Source organism: Cupressus sempervirens, chromosome 9 (assembly GCF_028749045.1).
Source record: "Cupressus sempervirens isolate cs-2001-9-10 chromosome 9, ASM2874904v1, whole genome shotgun sequence".
Lineage (NCBI taxonomy): Eukaryota > Viridiplantae > Streptophyta > Pinopsida > Cupressales > Cupressaceae > Cupressus > Cupressus sempervirens.
Genome location: NC_143126.1, coordinates 820,552,815 through 820,573,649, shown reverse-complemented (window position 1 = coordinate 820,573,649; position 20,835 = coordinate 820,552,815). Strand labels below are relative to the sequence as shown.

The 20,835-nt window shown below is 34.3% G+C and overlaps 1 pseudogene across 1 annotated transcript in view; it reads right to left on the bottom strand.

Moving 5' to 3' along the window:
* The window catches only part of LOC149541212 (nuclear transcription factor Y subunit A-1-like), a 125,687-nt pseudogene extending 106,579 nt beyond the window's left edge, over positions 1-19,108 (bottom strand). The window contains exons 1-2 of the transcript XR_016356494.1: positions 18,925-19,108; positions 17,881-18,349 (exon numbers count right to left, since the gene is read on the bottom strand). The product of XR_016356494.1 is annotated as a nuclear transcription factor Y subunit A-1-like (transcript). The remainder of the gene's footprint in view (positions 1-17,880; positions 18,350-18,924) is intronic.
* Positions 19,109-20,835: the final 1,727 nt, after the last annotated feature.

The window sequence follows — 20,835 nt, the reverse complement described above, 5'->3', positions numbered from 1 at the left end:
TCAGAGAAAATAAGAAGCAAAAATTTCCTCTTCCTACAAATAAGAATTCCAAAATTTCCTCTGTGACTTTGAAGCTTTGCCTTCGTAACCTTGTCATCTCCTTCATAAGAATGTTTTCTGAAGTTTCTCCCAAGACTCATCAATTGTATCGCAATGCATAACTTTAACAAATTATGTCTAACAAACCACATAAGAATGCATTCATGGCTTTTGCATTTTTTTCAAATGCCTTCTTCTCATCAGCATCTATTGGAGGAGTTGAAGGAATTGTGTAAACAATCCTCGCGCCATTCTAACCATCAAAACCAAGACACATTAGATAAGTACGCATTCAAACACTCTAGAATGTATAATTGGAGTCATCAAATAAGGGTACTCCATTGTTACATCCCAATTTTCAGCCCAATTTAAAATGTTCATATTGCCATTGAGGTTCACATGAAGTCAGTTGACAGTTAAATTTCTTCTAATCCTGTGAAATGGTAATATGGTTAGTCATAATTCATATGAAGATAACATGTTAGTTAATTATTTATCATCAATTCATGGAACTGAAAAGTCGATTAGCCGTTATGATTATTTATGATTAATAACTTGTCATGGTAATATGATTTAACTACGGGGAATTTCCTTGTAGGGAGCACGTCAAAGGGGTGGAAGCATTGTCAGAAAAGAATTGGGTACAGGAGCATCACCATCACTGGGCAAATGAATATGAATCATGAATCACCGTGGTTGAGGACCAAGCAACTGCATAACAGGATACACACATTAGACACGCATGAGCTATTAAATAAACATTTAAAATATTAATTATTTTAATTAAAAATAATACGTACCTCAAAAGGTTTTTGATTGATTTTTCCACCACATCATTATAATGTATACTTATGTACGTACACATAGATATAGGAATAAAGTGACGCCATAATATTATTTTTATAAATAATATGATGCCACTTAATAAGTATATCTACGTGCAAGTAGAAAGATATAAATTATAATTATCCTCGATTTAAAACTTCAAATCTTTTTCCATATTTATTAATTTCTTCTTGCTAAAACCAAAATGAAAATTTGGCAAATTTTATTGGCGACCAAGAGCCAAGTCTCTTCTTTATGAGTTATGGCTTCTTCAAAGCCAAAGAGACTTCAAATACCTTCTTATATTATGAAGCCAAGAGAGACAGAGGGCATAATATACCACCCGACTTCTTCTTTCTAGCACTCGACTTTTTTCTATATTACAGATACCTCTGCAGATATCATACGATATCTCTACAATTTAACATTGTTAATCATTGCATATTCCTTCCACGAATTGCCATTGATAGTTCATTGAAGACGTGATTGTTAATCACACTGGAATTTGCGCTTCTTCTGTGAAGGATGGGGCTGATTAATAGCATCCAGCAAGACTCCATTCTATTTCCAATTTTTACCCGGTTATGTGGTGTTCATATTCCAAGAATTGCAATATGTTTAATTACTAGATATTGCTACATTCCAACTTACTTTAGCAGTAAGATACAGTCTTGTATCATGATGCAAATCATCTTGCTTAAATATCATTGGTTAGACCTTCTCTAAGATAGAGTTGTTTATCATAAATAAAGGCCAAGTATCCATGACATGCTATCATATTTTATTCATGCCACCAAAAGTAAGTCTTCAAAATTACACTTCTCAGATCATAGATTGTGATGAGCTACAAACATATAATATTCTTATATCAATTGAGGATCAACAGAAAGAGTTGGTTGCTCTGAGATTCAATCACCTGGGACTCACCCGGCTATATAGCCAAGGAAAAGGGTGAAGAGGTGAGAGTAAGGAATCTGCATTAGCATGAAAACAGAATTCAAATGTGACATAACAATTATTTATTATTCTAAAAGGAATCAATTTAATAGCTCATGCATGTCCAATACATTCTCTGTTGTCAAGTCAAGTGTTGTGATTAAGTACTAGGATATTCGGTGGCTGACAAGGTGTTCCATGTCTATTCTAGATAGGGAGGGTCTTTCTTGTTAGAGAAAGTGTGGGGATAAGTATGAGATCCGTGGTTGGGAGGTTAAGCCCCGGACAATGTTTCCCCTCTCGACAAGATGTCAGGGGGTGCATCAAATAAAGATAAGTTGAGCATTCAAACATTTATTGATAACAGTATTTATACTTTTATGATATTTATACAAGTAAAAGATATGATGGATTAATTTATATTGTCGAATTCAGATATTTCCTTTAATGAAAGCAACCTTTCTCGTCAATGTAATAGGTAACCATTTAGAACGGCTGACCTTCCAACTGAATATGGAATAAATCTATAGGATTGATGTTTCAATTTTTCATTTAAAAGAATAATGATTATGAGCATATCTTCTAATCTTATGTTATTGCCATTGTTAGCAATAGGAAGAAAAGGAAGGGAATAGAGGTATCTAACGCCCCAAATGATACAGTGATATTTGATGTCCTAAATGATACAGTGGCATCTGATGGCCTAAATGATATAGTGGTATATGACGCCCCAAATGTTACAATGGTATCTGATGCCCTAAATGATCCAATGGTAATTGATGCCCTAATTAACACAATGATATGCGATGCCCTAAATGATCCAATGATAATAGATGCCCTAATTGATACAGCGGTATGTGATGCCCTAATTGATATAGTGGTATTTGATGGTAATCGCCATTTGATCCTAAGTGTTATTTGTGGACTAACCAGGGTGTTTGCAGAAGCATCCCTAGATTGATTTCGGATTTGAATTCCATGGTATGTAGATTTCAATTTCCATAGTAAATTCATTGATGGTGTTTTTAATTGTTAGTTATCAAATTTCCGTTTAACTCACTGTAACCATTAATCTCATTAACTTGAACGTAACTAATATAATTGTCTTCCTAAGAAAATTTAGTAGTAACTGTATTTCCATTCATAGAAAGATCTTCATGGGAACTCATGTGTGCAATCAAGATCAACCTCCAAGCATTTAAGCTCTTTTTTCCGAAGGAACCCCACTCAGATACCAATTGAAGAGTGCACAAAAAACACCAAGGGAGGGGAAGAATTTGTATTTTAAACTTTTAAATGCACAAAACCACTTAAAAGAAAAAAATTAAATAGAGAGAACAAACATCAACAACGAGAACACCAAGTTTCACATGGAAAACCCTTACAACAAATCAATAGCTTTTGTTAAACAAATGGGCACCAACTAAGATTACATAAGTGAGATCCAACTCACTGAGAGCACCAACTCTAGTTTGAGAGCTGACTCAAATGCAAAACTCAATAATCATTGAAACTAAAATAACACCTTACATCATTAACTCAACACTTCAATCACAATTAAAAAATTACCAAATGCCCCTTTATATTAACCATTATAGAATTGAAGAATATTCTTATTCCCTCAGTATCCCACACATAGCAGTAGATAATAATAGAAACACTAATTCAATGAATACCTCCACATCTAATACATCAAACACTAGTAGCAAAGGTGAGGACCGTAAATAATAGAATAAAGAGAGTATTTCAAATAAATTTTCCTTTAATCCTCAAGCTCGACTCAATGCATATTTGACTTCTTAATTTCCTATACTTCCCTCAAAAGTTACATTGCACAGTGATTTCAAAAGTGATTAACACTACATGCTAAAAACAATGCAACGGATCTTTCCAAATTTACCATGATCAACCTGATTCCTCTTTAATTCATTACATATGATATTGAAACTTTAATCTCCCTTTTTTCAATAACTATAGCAAGGTATCTTCTAAACCAATGCCAACATTTTCTGCAATAAATATTTCTCAACCAGTCAATTGTCAAGACAATTAAACATTGCACTCTAAATACAATGCATCAACTTTTTCATTAAAGAACTATTCCATCATTAATTCCACTCAATCACTAAAACTAACTCTTTCCTAATGCACATACCTAAAACATATGTCCATCGAAAGGATTCAGCTAAAGTATTTATGTCTTTCTTTAGAATTCGAAAACAGTTCTTAAATGCCAAAGGATGTCACAAATTCATCACTATAACAGAGTCGTTACTTAGAAAAAAAGTTACAAGGAAATTTTAAGACATCGCCCCAAAATAGGAAGAATGAAGTAATGAATTTGTTCCAAAAGAAAACACCAAACAATAAATTCTGAAGCTGTCCAAACTATTGTGAATGCTCATTTAACTTGGCTGCCATATTTAAAATTTTGAAGCAGTTGACCTTTTGACAATTCAATGGTGACATGCCAATCAGCAAGCAAGTGAAGTATACAAGCAACCAGCTTAAGCAGACAACCAGGCAACTCACATAGACAACCAAGCAGCTCAAGCAGACAACCAAGTAGCTACAGAAAGTAACCAAGTAGCTCAAACAAAAAAACCAAGCAGTTGATAAATAATTAGCAGCTTGATAAGCATTTCGTTCAAATTCTCCATTACTTTGAGTAATCCTCTAAAATTTACACAACCTTGACTATCAACCTTCAACGTCAATGATAAAATATTCAATACAAAGAAGCTAAGGCTTAGAACACTTAAAGAATATCTCATTCAATGGAAGAATCTATAATTTTAAAAGGCCACATGGGAAGGTGAAGAGTTAATTCAAAAGACTTCTCATTTAGTTAGCATTGAGAACAATGATTCTCTAAAGAAGGGGGGCATGCTATGCCCACAATCTTAAGACTACACTTATGGTTGTGAACAATCAACTGATTGCTATGTTAACTCCTAATTGAGTCATTTTATCATTATCACATTGCTATTTTGTTAGTTGGATCTGTAAGGTCCTCTTTCTAGACTAGAATTGATAAAATATACTAATATAATGAGCCAATAAAAATAATATAATGTATTAATGTATTAATGTATTTTTAATATAATAATAATTATTATATTTTATTAATATAATAAAATAATATTAAATAACCCTTATAGTGTACAAAGGATTATATCATAATCGATATGGAAGAAGTTAATATTCAAAAAATCTATGTAGAAGGGAACATTATTTGATTAATTAATCACATGATAATCCTAAAGCATCATTGTGTTAAGATAGATAATGTCAACATCAATTAAGACAAATATCTTTATAACCAATTACAATTCTCATTAACACTATTAGTCTTACGTGTTATATATTACAATATTAGAGAATTTCTATGTTCTCTCTCTTCCGTCTTTTTCTAATGGTCACTCTTTTTGTAATGTTTCCATGAATTCCTTTTGTTCGTTATGGAAACTTTCTTTTTTACCCTACAAGAATGTTTCTATTTCCTCTCTCTTGTTCATCATAGAAATATTCTTTGGTATCTTGTATATATAGATCATTCGTGATCTTTCTTTAATTACACATTCATTATTTTACCATAATATTACATCAAAGCAAATTCCTAGCCTCTTCGACAAAAATTAATTTCTTTTTTGAAATTATTAGTTCAAAAATTTTGAAATATTTGCCCAAGTGAGTTCAAAATTTGCATCTTTTTTTTCCTCCAAGCCCGACTAGGGATTCGAAGTCCAATTATTTTCTACAATTTCGTGGCCTTCTTTTTAGGCATTTTCGAGTTGACTTTTTTTGCACATCTTCTGCAGAGGGCAACATCTAGGGTGTTTTAAACCCTCTATCTCTAATTTTCGCCTAGTGGTTTCATTTTCCACCATTTTTTTAACAATCAAATTTGTCTTTTTTTTGTTTTTTTAAAACGGTTAGGGTTTCTTTCGAAGCTCTCTTTTTCTATTTCGGTTTTAAAAACATTTTGTAGGTTTCTAATGGGTTTTTGCAGATCTCAACTAGATCAGTCTCTATTTTTCCTGGGTGCATCATTTTTCGTGCCTCAATTTTCGAGCCAGCGGAATCAAAATCTAATTTCAAATTCTTTGTGGGTTTTTTGAGCTCTTATCTTGATGTCTCTTTAAATTTTTTGGGTTTTCCGTCAATCTGTCTCAAAATTCTTGCCATCTCAGATTTTTCACACTTTTTCATTAAAAAAATGTGCAATGGCATCTCTAACCAGTCTCATGCTGGAACATAGTCAGCATTTCAATGGAAAGAACTAAAACATGTGGAAGCAGAGAATGATGACGATCTTCAAGTACTGCGATGCTTGAGGCACTTGTTCTCGGTACCAAGACTTGTCCTACCAAAATCAATGCTACCATAGACCAACATTGCAGAACATGTAGACTTCTCTCATCAACCCAAAGCTGCATTTTACGCTTTCTGAGAACATGCAAATTTCAGTATTTTTTTATCATAGATTGACCATTAAGGGAGAGTATAACGATATTAGACAGTTTCTATTTTCTTTCTTCCGTCTTACTAATGGTCACTCTTTTTGTAATGTTTCCATAAACTCCTGCTGTTCGTTATGGGAACTTTTTTTTTCACTCTACAAGAATGTTTCTATTTCCTCTCTCTTGTTCATTATAGAAACATTCTCTTGTATCTTGTATATAGAGATCATTCATGATCTTTGTTTAATAACACATTCATTATTTTACCATAATATTGTAAGGGAACATACATATCGTTTTGTGCATAGCCAAACAACACACTCAACGATACAAAAGAATCTTAAACAATATTAACATTGAAAAATGTTATACTGAGATCCCTGCAAAATTGATCGGTGGATAACTCAGGTTGACCTTTACAAATGACAACTTCAATCACATGGGTGCTAAAATAACGGAGTCAAAACACCATTAACGTACATGTTCAAATCTATTATCATCGTTGCTATACTAATCACTACCCTTGAAGGCATTAATACTTTCTGAGTAGAAACAATCAAGACAATAATATCAAATGCAATGAGGGAAATAAATTAATCAAATTTATCTCATATCAATCACAAATATTTTGAGTATCATTATTATTACGGGGGACTATGCATTAAAAGAAATCGATATCAAGCAATTGATTACTAATATTGATTAGATATGTTACAAATGGACGCAAACTTTAGAAACAAAAGACACTTCTCATGTACCCATTTGATATAAGCGGATATATAAAGAGGATGAGAATAAAAACAAAAGGGGGGAATGTGACAACATGCAAGAATCTTAATGAGTAGAAACACAAAGAGAAGATGCACTAGTTAAGGGGTCAGAATTTATACTTATCCATCTAGTAAGGATTGATTAAAAAAACATTGGTTTGTTTATATCTTCAAATTCTATCCTTTTAAGAAAATTATTAGTTTATTAATGTAGAAGATATAGGTGAATATGAAATTGCATCCAATTTTTGAAGCATTTTGTATAAGATATTTGTTGATCAAAGAAAATGTCCATCATATAATAATTATATCATTATCAACTCAATAAATCATGTAAGAATATAACCCTCGTGGATTAGACTCATCCACATTTAAATTGAAGGTATTTGCATAAATCAACATCTACATTGTCTAATGCAATAATTTAAAATTCATCAATATTATACACATTTACAAATCATATTTGAAACACATATTTGTGGCAAGTTAAGGAATAGTCAATAAGTTGTAGAAAGAAAGACATCTCTTGCAATTTAAGAAGTTAGACAAATGCCTAAGAGGTCCAAGAGGGGACATTAAAGGGAACTTACACCTATATATTCATATTAAGTTGGTCGTGGTGTTATATTAGGCATAAGAGGGTATATAAAGGAGGTAGCATGTCTTATTTTCACGTACTATTAAAGTCCTATTGAAGATTATTGGAGTTATCCCTCTTCAAGTGGATAACGAGGTTGCCCCGTTGAAGTGGCATATTATTATCAAATATTTGAAGCATATTTCATATTATATCTTCTACTATGCAAGTTATTTCATTAGAGCCCCCCTTCTAACCTACAAAAATTTCCTTTTCAATGCAACAACCCTACTATCTTCTTCTTGGCGCCTTGTTCTTGTCCTTATTCTATAACCAAAAAACTTTTTATATATATCTTTTTGGTTCTTTCCACCTCGCTCTTACTCTACATTTTTGTTTTTTCTACACCCTCTTACCTTTAATCATTGTTCTTGTTTTTCAACACTTGACTTCATATACTTTAATCTGCATTTTTTACTCCATTGCACCCTCTTCATTTTCTACTTTTGTATTTGTAACTAAAAACTTTGAGTCTTGTGCCTTTCCAAACTTCTTTCCATCTACCCTTTGTCTTTGTCTTATGTGAATTTCTTTTTGTTGTGGGGCTTTTCTTACGTGGTTTTTGCTATTAAACATAAACACTTATTTCACACTCCTTCCATCTCCAATACACAAATTGGCCAGCTGACAAATATGACTATTTCCAGTTTCAAAGGATTGAGTTCGACCAAACTATGGGTCACATATCAAAATAAACATTTTGTCACTAGAAATGACAACAATGTCAAGACTGAAACTATCACGCATTAACCAACCTCAAATCACATTGATTAAAACACTAAAATCGAAAACCAAAAACTGAATCAAACACAAAACATTTATGGATGATGCTGGTTTTCATTTACCAAAGATACTCTTGCATCACTTTGGGCCCATTTGGTTTCTGGTATAGGAATTGAAAATAAGAATAGAAAATGGGGATGGGAATGGAGATTGGGAATGAGAATTGCAAATTGTAATCCCAGTCCTGCTTGGTTCACCTTGAACAAGATTTGATGCCAATTTTCTGTGATGACTGCGTTGGCAGCCAAAATTGAGATTCACAGTAGACAAAAAACTTCTTGAACCATCTGAAACCTACCAACCTTCAGCTTAATGCCTAGAAAAAACATTTAAAAAACATAAACCAGTGGACGTAAACGTGGGTTGTAATGCAACATTGCCTCCATTGAAAACCTGGCACTAAAGCTGCCATGCTATTCTTCTAACAAGAATAAATATATGTCATTCTATTAGGAGATATAAAAATTAGACAGTTTGTAACCAAGAGACGAACTACATGTGCTTAAAGCCAGACTTGGAACAAGTTTAGCTCATCTACGTAATCTGTAAAACTAGCTAATGTCACAAAATATGCCACGATATCGTAAATGCTTTGAGCTTTTTAGTTTGCCATTTATGCTTGTGGCATTACATAAGTCCAAAGAGACTCAATGATGTCAGCTACGCTTTCTGCAGCACAAAGTTTGGTTTTTTCCCTGGATAATCCGTTAGTTGACACGAAACAAATTAGGCATGGCTGTGATGTCGGCCTCCTATTTCTACAGCAGAAGAATGATAGAGGCATTAAGGCTTAGTCTTGCATTTGTGCAGGGAAACCTGGCATCATATGATTGTGGGCTTTGGCGATTCAAGGCAGCAGGCAGAAGATTATATTCCAGTTGTACAAAGGCTCAGGTTGGGGCTCAGCTATAGATGGTGCCAGTTGAAGAGGCCTTAGCCATTACGAAAAAGGCTGCCAGTGGTTCTGTTGCCGGAAATAGACCAGAAAGAAGAATTGGTTTTGTCAACAAAGGTCAGTATTGAACTCACGAAAGGTGAGAGTGGTTCCATAGATCTCCTTTCGACCCATTAATATGAAGCGGATATGAACACTTCATCAAATAAGGAAAATTCAAAATGAGAATAGAAATAGGCTATTCCAATAACAGTTATTTTTTGGAATGGACGTATGCTCATTTTGGGGGCAAAATGGGAATATGTATTCCTATTCCCAATTCTGATTTGTTGCACCAAACAGAGAATACAAAACATATTCCTATTCGATCAACCAAACGGGCCCTTAAGGTCATGGGAGATGCTTGTGCATTTCCTCCAAGATCAAGACTCTTGGGCATCTCCTAGGTGTGTCAGGGACATCCTGAAGTCCCCATTTTTCATATGTAAAGTGGAGATGTCCCACAGACGTCCCTCTTAGAGGGAAACATCTTCAAAACAGCATAGGGGTCCAAGTGACAATGGAGGGATGGCAAAGGAACAACCCCTTGGTGTTACGACGTCCAAGGGACATCCCCAATTCAAAAACTCTGCGGGTTTTTTTAGGGGGGGACACATCCCTATGGAATAAGAATTTAAATATCAGATTAATTAAACCTAATTATTTCTTTTGATTTATGGATTATGTTATTTTATTTTTCTAATTCCTCAATAATAGCATTCTCCGTGCAATTGCTCCTAAAATCTGATAGTACAAAATCAATTGTCTATTTTATTCAAATAACATTTTTGAACATATTGTCCTGCATTTTGTCACCACAAAATGTAGGTAACAATATGAAACTTTTTCAAATTAATTTCGTATTTCTTTAAGCTTATTTCATTATTTAATTGGTTTGTATTGATCAATCAAATGAAACCAATTGATATAATAATCTTTTAACTGAAGGCTTTCGTCAAGTCTTTTTTGTTTTGCTTTCTGTCAAGCCTTTGCTTGATTTTTGAAGCCTTCATCGTCCTTTCCTTTGCTTTTGAGTTTGCGTTTGTTGGTTTTAGTCCTTTGGTTTTGCTCATGCCATGGCATTTGATTTTCCTTTCGATCTGGTCTAACCTAGGGCGTAATCGGAGTTGTCAATCAAAAGATATGGCCATCTTAGTGCCCAAAAAGTGGACCTTTTTGATGCAAGGGCACGAATTAAAAATATTATGTTATATTTCTAATTTGACATTCACTTTTTGAAAAATATAACTTAAATTCACTTTATGTTATGTTTTTAAGTTACTTTATCTTTTAAATTTTCACTTAAAGTAACTATAGTGCACTTTATGTTATAATTTTAAGTTGAGTTACTTTTTTATTTTTCACTTAAAGTGACTATATAAATTATATAGTTTCAATTTATTTTTTATTTTTAAATTAAATGCTCATTTTAATGTTACTTTTTAAATGATATTTATGTGTTGTATTTTTAAATATGATATATAAATGTTGTTTATGTCCCATTAAGTAACATTTTTATGAAATTAAGTTGATTAAATGACTTTAAGTTATCAAAAGTGGACCTTTTATATGCAATTACATGTAAAATCCATCAAATTAGACATTTTACATGTCATTGCATATAAAGTTCAACTTGAAAACATAAGTGGACCTTTTTTATGTCATTACATCAAAAGGCTATCAAAATTGGGCCTTTTTTATGTCATTACATCAAAAGGTAAGTTTTTGTGTCATTGCATCCAAAATGTGAGATACAACTTAAAATACGCATAGCACTTCGAAATGTGCGATTTTGACCATATGCATGTTTTGAAATTTGTTATGCACTCCAAAAGGTCCAAAAAAAATTTGTTGAGAGTTTTTAAAATATGCATGTCATCCCAAAAGGTCCGATTTTGATCAAAAGCGTATTTTAAAATATGCATATCACCCCAAAAGGTCCGATTTTGGAAAAACACATGCATTTGCTCTCCAAGAACCCAATTTTGCTCATTGTGAGAGATTTACTTGGTGGATTTGCATGAAATCTTTCCCAATAGGGTCGTTTTTCCTTGGCAATGGATTTTCCAAAATTGAAAATGGATTTATCTTGCTAAAAAATATTTTCCCAAACTCCTTCCAAGGGCACATTTTTGGAAAAATCTTCAAATAAATCCATTTTGAGTGATTTAAATCACGTTTTTGCAAGGTAAAGAGGCGTTTTGGTATATTCATTCATTGGCAATACATCAAGGGTCACATTTTTGCATTTGGAAGTGAAAAATGACTCATATTATGCCTTTTATGAATCACGTTTTTGCTAAAAAAGCCTAGAAAATTGAGGTTTTTATCCACTTTTATGCGTTTAAAGGTCACTTTTTTACATTTTTATACATGTATATGCATTTGGGGAAGTTGTTTTTGCATTCACAAATCAAAAATGACTCCAAAACATGCATTTTTTGCCACGTTTTTGCAAAAACAGCCCAGATTTTTGCATTAAAAAGTCATTTTTTTGTTCAAAAAACTCAAAAAATGGCATTTCAGCCCATACATTTGGATCAAGAGGGGGTTTTGAGTTTTAATGCATGCTCTTGTCTTTGGAGACCACGTTTTTGGCCTTCTCATGTTAAATTCAACCATTGAATGTCCATTACATGCAAGTATGGAAAAAAATCCGGATTTTAGGAAGAATTGGTCTTAAAGTCTATAAAACTTGTTATTTTGGCTCTTTAACCTCCAAGTAAGTGGAGATTTTCAAACTTGCATCAATTCATATACTTATCTTGCTATTTCCATGCATATTATGGCTTGTTATTGTACACTTGTCCATATATATGCCATGCAAAGTGCATTTTGCCTTTAAAAATCATAAAAACTCTCATTTTCACACTTCTGAAATTCCCCCGAATTCCAAATTCGAATTTGCACTTAAAAGTAACTTGCTTGTTGACATGTTTGAGTTTAAGACCAAAGGCATGTGTTTGTTTTGTGCTTGTTTTTCGTTTTTTTGCTTGCTTGCTTTTTCGTTTTTCTTCTTTTAGAAGAAATTGCAAGTTCTTTCCCAAGAACTTCTTGTTGCTTCACTTCATGCAAAAGCATCATCACGTGTCACTTCCATCTTCCATGTCACTACACTTTGCATCTCATCCGACAAATGTGATTACATGTTTTTCATCTCATTCACCATCCGCACATGCATGTAATCTCATTTTTCGCTTCCATTTTCACTCATCTCATTTTTCGCATCCACTTGCATGGCACGATTACACGAAATGCCTTACGTTTAATTGCATCTCAAAGGTTCGATTTTGATTAAAAGTCACTTTTTGAAAAGTCAAAAAGATATCATTTTCATCTTTCATGTATTTTGGCTTCACCTTTTCACCAAAGATGACTATAAAACTCATTATCCTACTTCCATTTTCCATTTCCATCCCTCCATATGCATTCATGCCTTCATGAGCAATTACATGTTTCCACATCTTTCCATGCTTTCCATCTTATCCGTCATCCGCACTTGCATGTAAAAGCTCATCCTCCATCTGCATTTGCATGTCATCTCATTTTCCATTCCTCATTACATGTTGCATTTACATGTAATCCATTTTTCATGCAATAACGTCTTGAAAACCCTAATTCACATTTGAAAATCAGCAATCTTCATTTGCACACATTCCCACGCATTTCACTTTCATGTTTCAAAGCATTTCCATCCTTCCAAGCACTTTGCTTAAAAAAAAAAAGGTGAAAGGTGTTGATGGAAAGTTGTCCTGAATTTACATCTGGACGCCATCGAGAAGTTTTTAAGAGTGTTAAAGACTCCATTTTGTGTTGATCAAAAAAGGAGAATTCACGACAACTTGAGCGAGAAATGCTGGATCACATCAAGTTTTCAAATACAATGGACAATTCATCAAAATCAGACGTTATCAAAAGACGCAACACCATGGTTATCAAGGTGAATGCAGTGGTACAAAATACAAGAACTCCCAATCCTATTACTATCCGGGATTGCATCGTCAAAGTACAAGGTCGTTCAAAACAATCCCTAGGATTGTTTCCTTCTTTTCTATCTTCTTTCTTCTTCTTTCATATTTGTAGTTCGAGAGGATGCATGGCATGAAAAAATGTAATTACATGTAATGCAAGTTACATGTATGTTAAAAGATGTAATGCGAGTTGCACGTGTAGTTGCATGTAACCCTAAAATTTCTCTTCTCATTAGACCGGGTCAAAGTTGGTTGAGTTGCTCCCACTTTTTCCTCCATCTTTTTCTCAACTCCTGTGCCTATATAAAGGAGTGCCCCCTCATTGTAAAAATCATCTTTTGTTGTATGCAAGAAAGCTCTGCCACATTTGTGCAAGCATAACTTTGATTGTGTAGTCAAAATTTGGGTGAAAAGTGAATAAAAGAAGCAATTGGATTCAAACCTTTGACTGGAAGCAATTGTGATAGAGCAAATTAGAAGCTTTGACTGTAATTTGTGCCGATTTTCTTGATCCATGTTATTATTGTGTGTTCAATAAAAAAGCATAGTGATTTAAGAAACAATCGAAGCCGAAGCTTTGACTAGGAGCGGTTGTGGATATATATAGCTAGAAGCTTTGTTTGTAGCTTATAATTCTTTCTTAAATTTGCAAAACAGTTAAGTTATTCTTACTTTTAGGAGTCTTTGTGCTCTAATTGTAAAGCTTTTTAATATAGAAGTACAACCAAACTTAAAGCCAAACCGGTACACTTTCAGCTAGCCTTTGAGTTAGTAAAGGTTTATCGGTATGATTGTTTCCAGCTCTTGATAGAAGTGTAGTTAGAGATTCACCCTGCCCATTACTCGCTCCACGAGTAAGTGGATTCTATCTTCAATGATAAGAAGAAAGGATATTGGTAACACCCATTTTATAAAATCTCTCGACTTCTTGCTTACCTTGAGTTAGTCCAAGAAACGGTGAGAAGAGGGAGTCTTACCTTCAAGGTAGGAGTGACTCTGTCTCATACGTTGTGGCTGGTCATCCTATTTTGTGACTGTATTTTTACCCAAAACTGTCAGTTGCAAAATATCCACCCAACACAACACACAAAGTAAAAGAAAGTCTCAAAACTTTCCTTGCAAGTTATGTATGCCAACACAAGCCCAATCCAAAAACAACCCTCACATAAGGCTTAACGCATTTCCTAATTCCTCATCCCTATTGGCTCCTCTTTGCCACATGGAATCAACTCTTAAGATTGTTTTTGTCATTTATCTGGTAAGTTAAATATATCGAACAGCACATAAGGTAATGACAATAACAGTTTTGACACACAGAAGCTGTGTTTGCATCATCAAGATTTCCAGAAAAGAGTGAGTGTGGCCTTATATATCAGAGATGGCTAGAGAAAGTTATCAAAACATCGCATTAATATTTGTCACGTTAGAATCAAGCGCAACATGTGATAAAATCCCAAGATAGCATCACTGAGCAACAAGAGACATAAAGAATTTATTTTGTTTTTTGAATAACTAAGCATCCATGGGTCCAATAGTCCATGCTCTTGAGAGGAAATTTGGAGGAAATGAGCAGCCCCAGAGACAGGAAAAAGAATTCATGGATGAAGAGTAGCATCCCAAGAAAGAAAAAGGCAACTATAAGGAAAAAGAGTTCAATAATCCGCATTTCAAAAACCTCAAGCAGAAGTTGAAATTGAGACATTTGAAGGGCAAGTAGATGCTTAATAATATATAAACAGTCGAAACAAATTGTGGTCTACATCAGCATCCACAAAGTAAGGCACAAAAGATCTCTTTCCTACATTTCAAAATGATGGATCACACTCTAATTTGGTGAAAGTTATTTTGTTTCTTCAGAAAAGAACAGGAAGCTAGTTATACAGTAGGGCTGAAGTCAAGAAACTATTCAGAATTATTCATGTGTAACCAGTGCATTTTCTATGGCTATATACTTGAAGAAACATTTCTGCCTAACACAAGAGTGCCTTTTCTTTCAGCAAACACAACAAAAAGAAGTGCAACTGCTTATCTTTCCAAGCTTAAACCAAAAGATGCACAAGAATGCTCTCTGAATAGTTGAAAAGAAAATAATTGGAAATCTAGAAAAACAAAATTTTCAGAGATGACAACATGCATAAAATCCATAAAAATGCTGCTGCATTAGAGAACCATACAATTGAGATACTTCAAAACACAATTTGTGTTACTAATGTGTTTGTGCGTATCATATTGTCAGTATGATACTCCTAAATCTCGTTGACAGTTGCTTTACCAAAATATGTACATGTTCACTGTCGTTCCTAAGCACAACCCAACGGTTAAAAAATAGGTCATACAATAGCTCCTGCTACATGATGCCTGATTTATAATTAAAATTAAAATCAAAAAGTTGGGACAAATTCAATTGCACTCCTCAATAAGATGAACTAAATAAGTTCCTAAACTTCAGAACTGCTAGTTAAAGAGTCTACTCATAGGTTGTTGAATATGTGATCCCAAGAACATGCCGCATTATGTGCTCCAAAAATAAATTCAACGTAGTCTTAAAATAATATCTTTCCGTACCCAAAGGTACATTGTGCACTCTCATATATTGACCAGGTTCTTACATTTAAATGTGGTAATGGAAATCTATAGAATATAAAAATATCACATGAGTGAAGAGAGATAACAAGGTGCTAGTTTAGCATAGGGAAACCATAGGTTGAAACCATACAAAAATGATTGGTCATGTTTATAAATATTGATTGTTGATAACTAATGACAATTTATTACATCAAATTGAGCTTTTGATGTGTTGGGTAGGTATATGGGAAACCTTGATGACCAACACTTTTATAGACATTTAACTCTTAACAATAAATGGGACATATATAATGTATGCAGCTGACATCTAAATCAAACTTTTCTAGGAAACTAGTACATTGAAAGATTTAAGGAAAGTCTAATTAGTAACATCAGCTACACGTTTGTATTATATTTGTGTCTGATGAATAATCATATCCATCCTAATATGTTACAGATGAAACCAAGACTTAATGGAATACAACAAGAGGTATCCAAAAGACTCGAGGTGACAACCCCACTACAATATAAATGTAAGAGCAAAGGGATTGGCAACTTAAATTATTTGGATAACTCTCAGTGCATATTTAAATTAATATCAACTTTGAAGTTGTCAGTCCTGATTATGATGACAAGTTAAATAATAAATATCCATTCTATGCCCCACCAAAATCATCCTTGAGTCATGCAATCTCATATGTATCATATTAACCAATTCTTAGTGGTTTATCCCTTTCGCAAACTATGGAAGGTTGCTAGAATGAGGATGTATCATTTTCTCTCCTATAGATTGCAATGTACTCCTTGTCAACATCTCTCCTCTTCATGTATTTGCACTCTTTATAGGTAATAAACCTCTTTCTGGTTCTTCTCTGGGACACAATTGTTATCATTCATATTTGTGAACGATGAGTTGTTTCATAACAGATCCACCAGGTCCAAGTGGTTGATAGTATGTATTCTTGAATTTTAGTTGACCAAACCCAGCCAGTTTACTTCTTGTCTCAGTAGATGTTTGTGATGAATAATAGTTGATTGCTATCATTTACACCAAAAAAGAATCATACGTGAAAACAAGGAGACCACTGATACAGGAAAAAATTCACTAGATCACAACTGTCTTATCCGATGATTAATCTTCTCATCGTGCATACATGATACTAACTACACCCACAATCTGGGAAGTGATAGATTAAGTTGCTAAGTGAACAGTGATAATTCAATGTCAAAATGATGTTGTTGGGTGGCAGTCCGACCAAATACAAAAAAAGACATGTTTCCAAAGTAGCTCTATGACTAACAGTACAAAATTTTATGATGAAGATAATATGCCTCTGTCGGCACAAACTGCTCGTGGTTAAGTTGCTAAATGACTTGTGAAAATTTGGTTTCAAAATAATGTAATTGGGTGGCAGACCTACCACCAGGCACTCCAAAAAAAGTATCATATTTCTATAATAGCTCTGCTACTAACAATACAGAATTCCATGATGAAGGATGGCTCTGCATGCACAAACAATTGGTCATTCCTAGATTATGTAGAATCGGGCACAATTAGATCCTCTTATTTCTTTTCAATGCTGAAGCTCCTTCGTGGCTCATTCTTGCTATTGTAAATAGCTATACTTTTGGGATACATTAACCTACTTTATCCATTTGTGGAAAGCTTCTTTCAATTTATTTTCTATGAACATAAATACATTAATGTATAAGACACCATGGAATTTTCAAATGTGGAGAACAACGAAACATATTACCATATTTTTTTGTCTTCAACAATATTTCACGAGGACTTCGCTCTACTAATTACAAAAGACTCTGGACGAGTTTCATGTTTAACATTTTTACATAACAATAAACTAGAAGTAAAATCCAAGATTTAATCATAACATGAATCTTGAATGAATGCGAGACTGCACCAAAAGTCATTGAATATTATCCGAAGTTTCAAGCATACCAGATTGAGTTGACAAGGACTGCAATCTCATCGGCCACATATTCAGACCTTCGTTCTCTGGCAGAGTTTTTCCCGGCACATGCAGCTGGTGACACAGGACAGCAGTTTCCTTCACAGGGGCAGGAAGGACATTAGAGTGGTCTACAAATAAAGTCTTGATTGAATTGCATGATCCCCCAATCATCATTTGAGACCCACCTCCAGTCCACCATGACATACCAGATGACTGTGGGAGGAAGCTGCCCTTCCCCCCAAATGCACCATCTTCTTTGTAGCTCACAGTCTGCATTGCCCCAGCACTCAAAAAAGCCAACACTGCTGACTTTCCCTTCACATACGAAACAAAACCAGCATGCTTACCATTGTTGTTATTCCCTAGAACTTGAAAGAATCAGAATCAAACCCCCGGTTTCCGAAAATACTGGTCAGGGTTCCAAATACCAGTCTTTTAGCAGTACTTCACCTCCACCTGAATCATACAAAATTAAAAAGAACCTTTGCATAAATACAGGGTACATGAACAGATAGATGCAGTCACGCCCAACTACCCAAATCACACGCTCAAACAAAATTATCAAATAGCTTACTTACAAATAACGTTATTTTCGTCTAAATTACACCACTACCCGAAACAATCCCAAGATTAGAAATCTCATTAATTTTACTGCTACTCATGTTGGTACAAATTACTAACATACCCACAATGTTCCCTAGCTTAGAAAATCTCATCAAGTCCACGGGTGCCTATGTTGGTATAAATTGCAAACATACCCACAATGATTCCCAGCTCAGAAACCAAGAACTTGATAGCTGCGTGTATTTGTCTTAATAAATGAGCTCTGTGTGCTCATAATTGATTACTTCGTGGACGCAAAGCCTAATTGGGGATAAATTAATTTAAACAAATTTAAATAGCTGAGTTTGGCATACATCACAAACTCAACAAAGCCACAACCTGTAATTCCATAAAAACATATATTCTTTGCAAATGCAATATGCGTCGAAAAGAACACCCATTGAAGAAATTGGATAGTTTCTACATACCTTGACCGAATCTATGGAAAGAAGATATGACATTAATGAGAACAACTGAGGTTTCAAAACAGTCTAATAAACTTGGTTGCTATCAAAGTTGGGTAACAATTCCAGATCGTATCCAAACTGAAACTCTCAACAATTCCCATGAGCTTGAGGCATATCCAATGGCTCTCGCCTACTTTTTTCAGCTAAGCAGACAAATGCAGACTCCGCGCACTAGATATCAAATGTGCTGCCCATTTTACTTTCAATCCCCTTCATCATTCCACGTATAGTGCCCCACGGCAAATTCTTTTTTCCCTTCATAAAGTAGACATCCACTCACACTAAGAACTGAGAAATCTTTTGGTGGGCTTTTACTGAATAAAATAAAAAATAAATATTCAAATATGCGTGAGAAAAGAATATAAGCACTCCTAAGATCTTCATGCCAAGCCCACTACAAACCCCAAGCCCAGGATAGATTGCACCCCATTAAGAAAGCAAAATTGCTTCGCTCATCCTTTCTCCTATTCCCTCATTTCCTCGGTGGGGATGGATTTAATTGGATTGCTAGGCTTGTGGAATTATAAGAAATAAGTAATTTTTAATAAGTGATTAAATCATGTAATTTCATCAATGTTATAAATTTAAAATAATATTTCAAAATTAGTTTTTTAAATATATTGATTTAAAAAAATAGATATGAATTGTTTTTGTAAAAGAAAGTATTGAAGTGATTATAATAGGTATCTTTGTTTAATTTGTAAAATTTGTGGTTTAATTGACTATTTTACAAAATTGTGGAATTTTTAAGAGCATAAGTAAATTGTTAGTTTACAATTTTAACCGTTAGGATTGGATTTATCAGAAAAAAAAAAAAAAAAAAATTGATGAATAATCCTTTTCTATTAATAAATAATATATTAAGATTACAATTCATAAAAAAGGGTTGGGAGATACAAGATCACCTCGCTAGAGTTCACACGGCCGAAGCAAGAATCAACAACTATTCATCAAAATATATATATATATATATATAAGGAGCAACCCTCAGGTAGCTAAAGCAATGCCAGTTGAGGGAGGTGGTTCATCCTGATTATGAAATTTCGAGTCATCCCTAGGATTGGTAGGCGGGCTAGGAACAGTCCAGCCGTCAGCAACATCATCAGGGGCCTGGTCAGCATCATTTGTATCAGGTCGCGGAGGTGAGATGGCCAATTCCAAGCGAAAGAGCCACTTTCCAGAAACCACACGCTGAGGACTAGGAGGAGGAGTCGGGGACCAGCCTGTGCCACCACATGGCAAGGAAACCGAGCAATGCTGCCAACCACCATCACTGGAAGCTTGCGAACACGGTGTGTACAAGCGGCGGCCTAAAGAATTGCGCTCCCGACAGCGACCTCTGGGCAGCATGGTATTAATTGAGGCATCTAGAGGTACTCTGGCAATAGTACAAGGGGCATTACCCTAGTGATTAAGAAGCTCTTGAAGGTGGGCCACCTTGTTTGCTTGCACTTGAATCTGCATCATTACATTATTACAAATGCACACTTTAGTGTACATAGCAATATTTATATCAAGAAAACTATGAGTGAAAAGAACTGTATTTCTATCTTTCCACAAAGTGAACAAAATCTCCATCCTGAAGGTATTCTAAATCTAGGTAAATTTTCTAGGGATCATGGGGGAATCACCCAAAATAACCATATGCCAAGAAAAGGGTTCAGGTCGAAATAGCTTAAAAAAATCATGAATCTAGTGCCAATAGTTTTGAGCACGTCTACAAAACTGAAAAATATGTAGGAAGGACTCTGGTTAGCCACAAAATGGACATCTAGGATCCGGAACCCCAATATGTTTAAGCTAAGGCCCAAGGGGAAGACCTTGAAAAGCCAATCACCAAGCAAAATGAGCAATCTTGGGTTCTGTAATGGC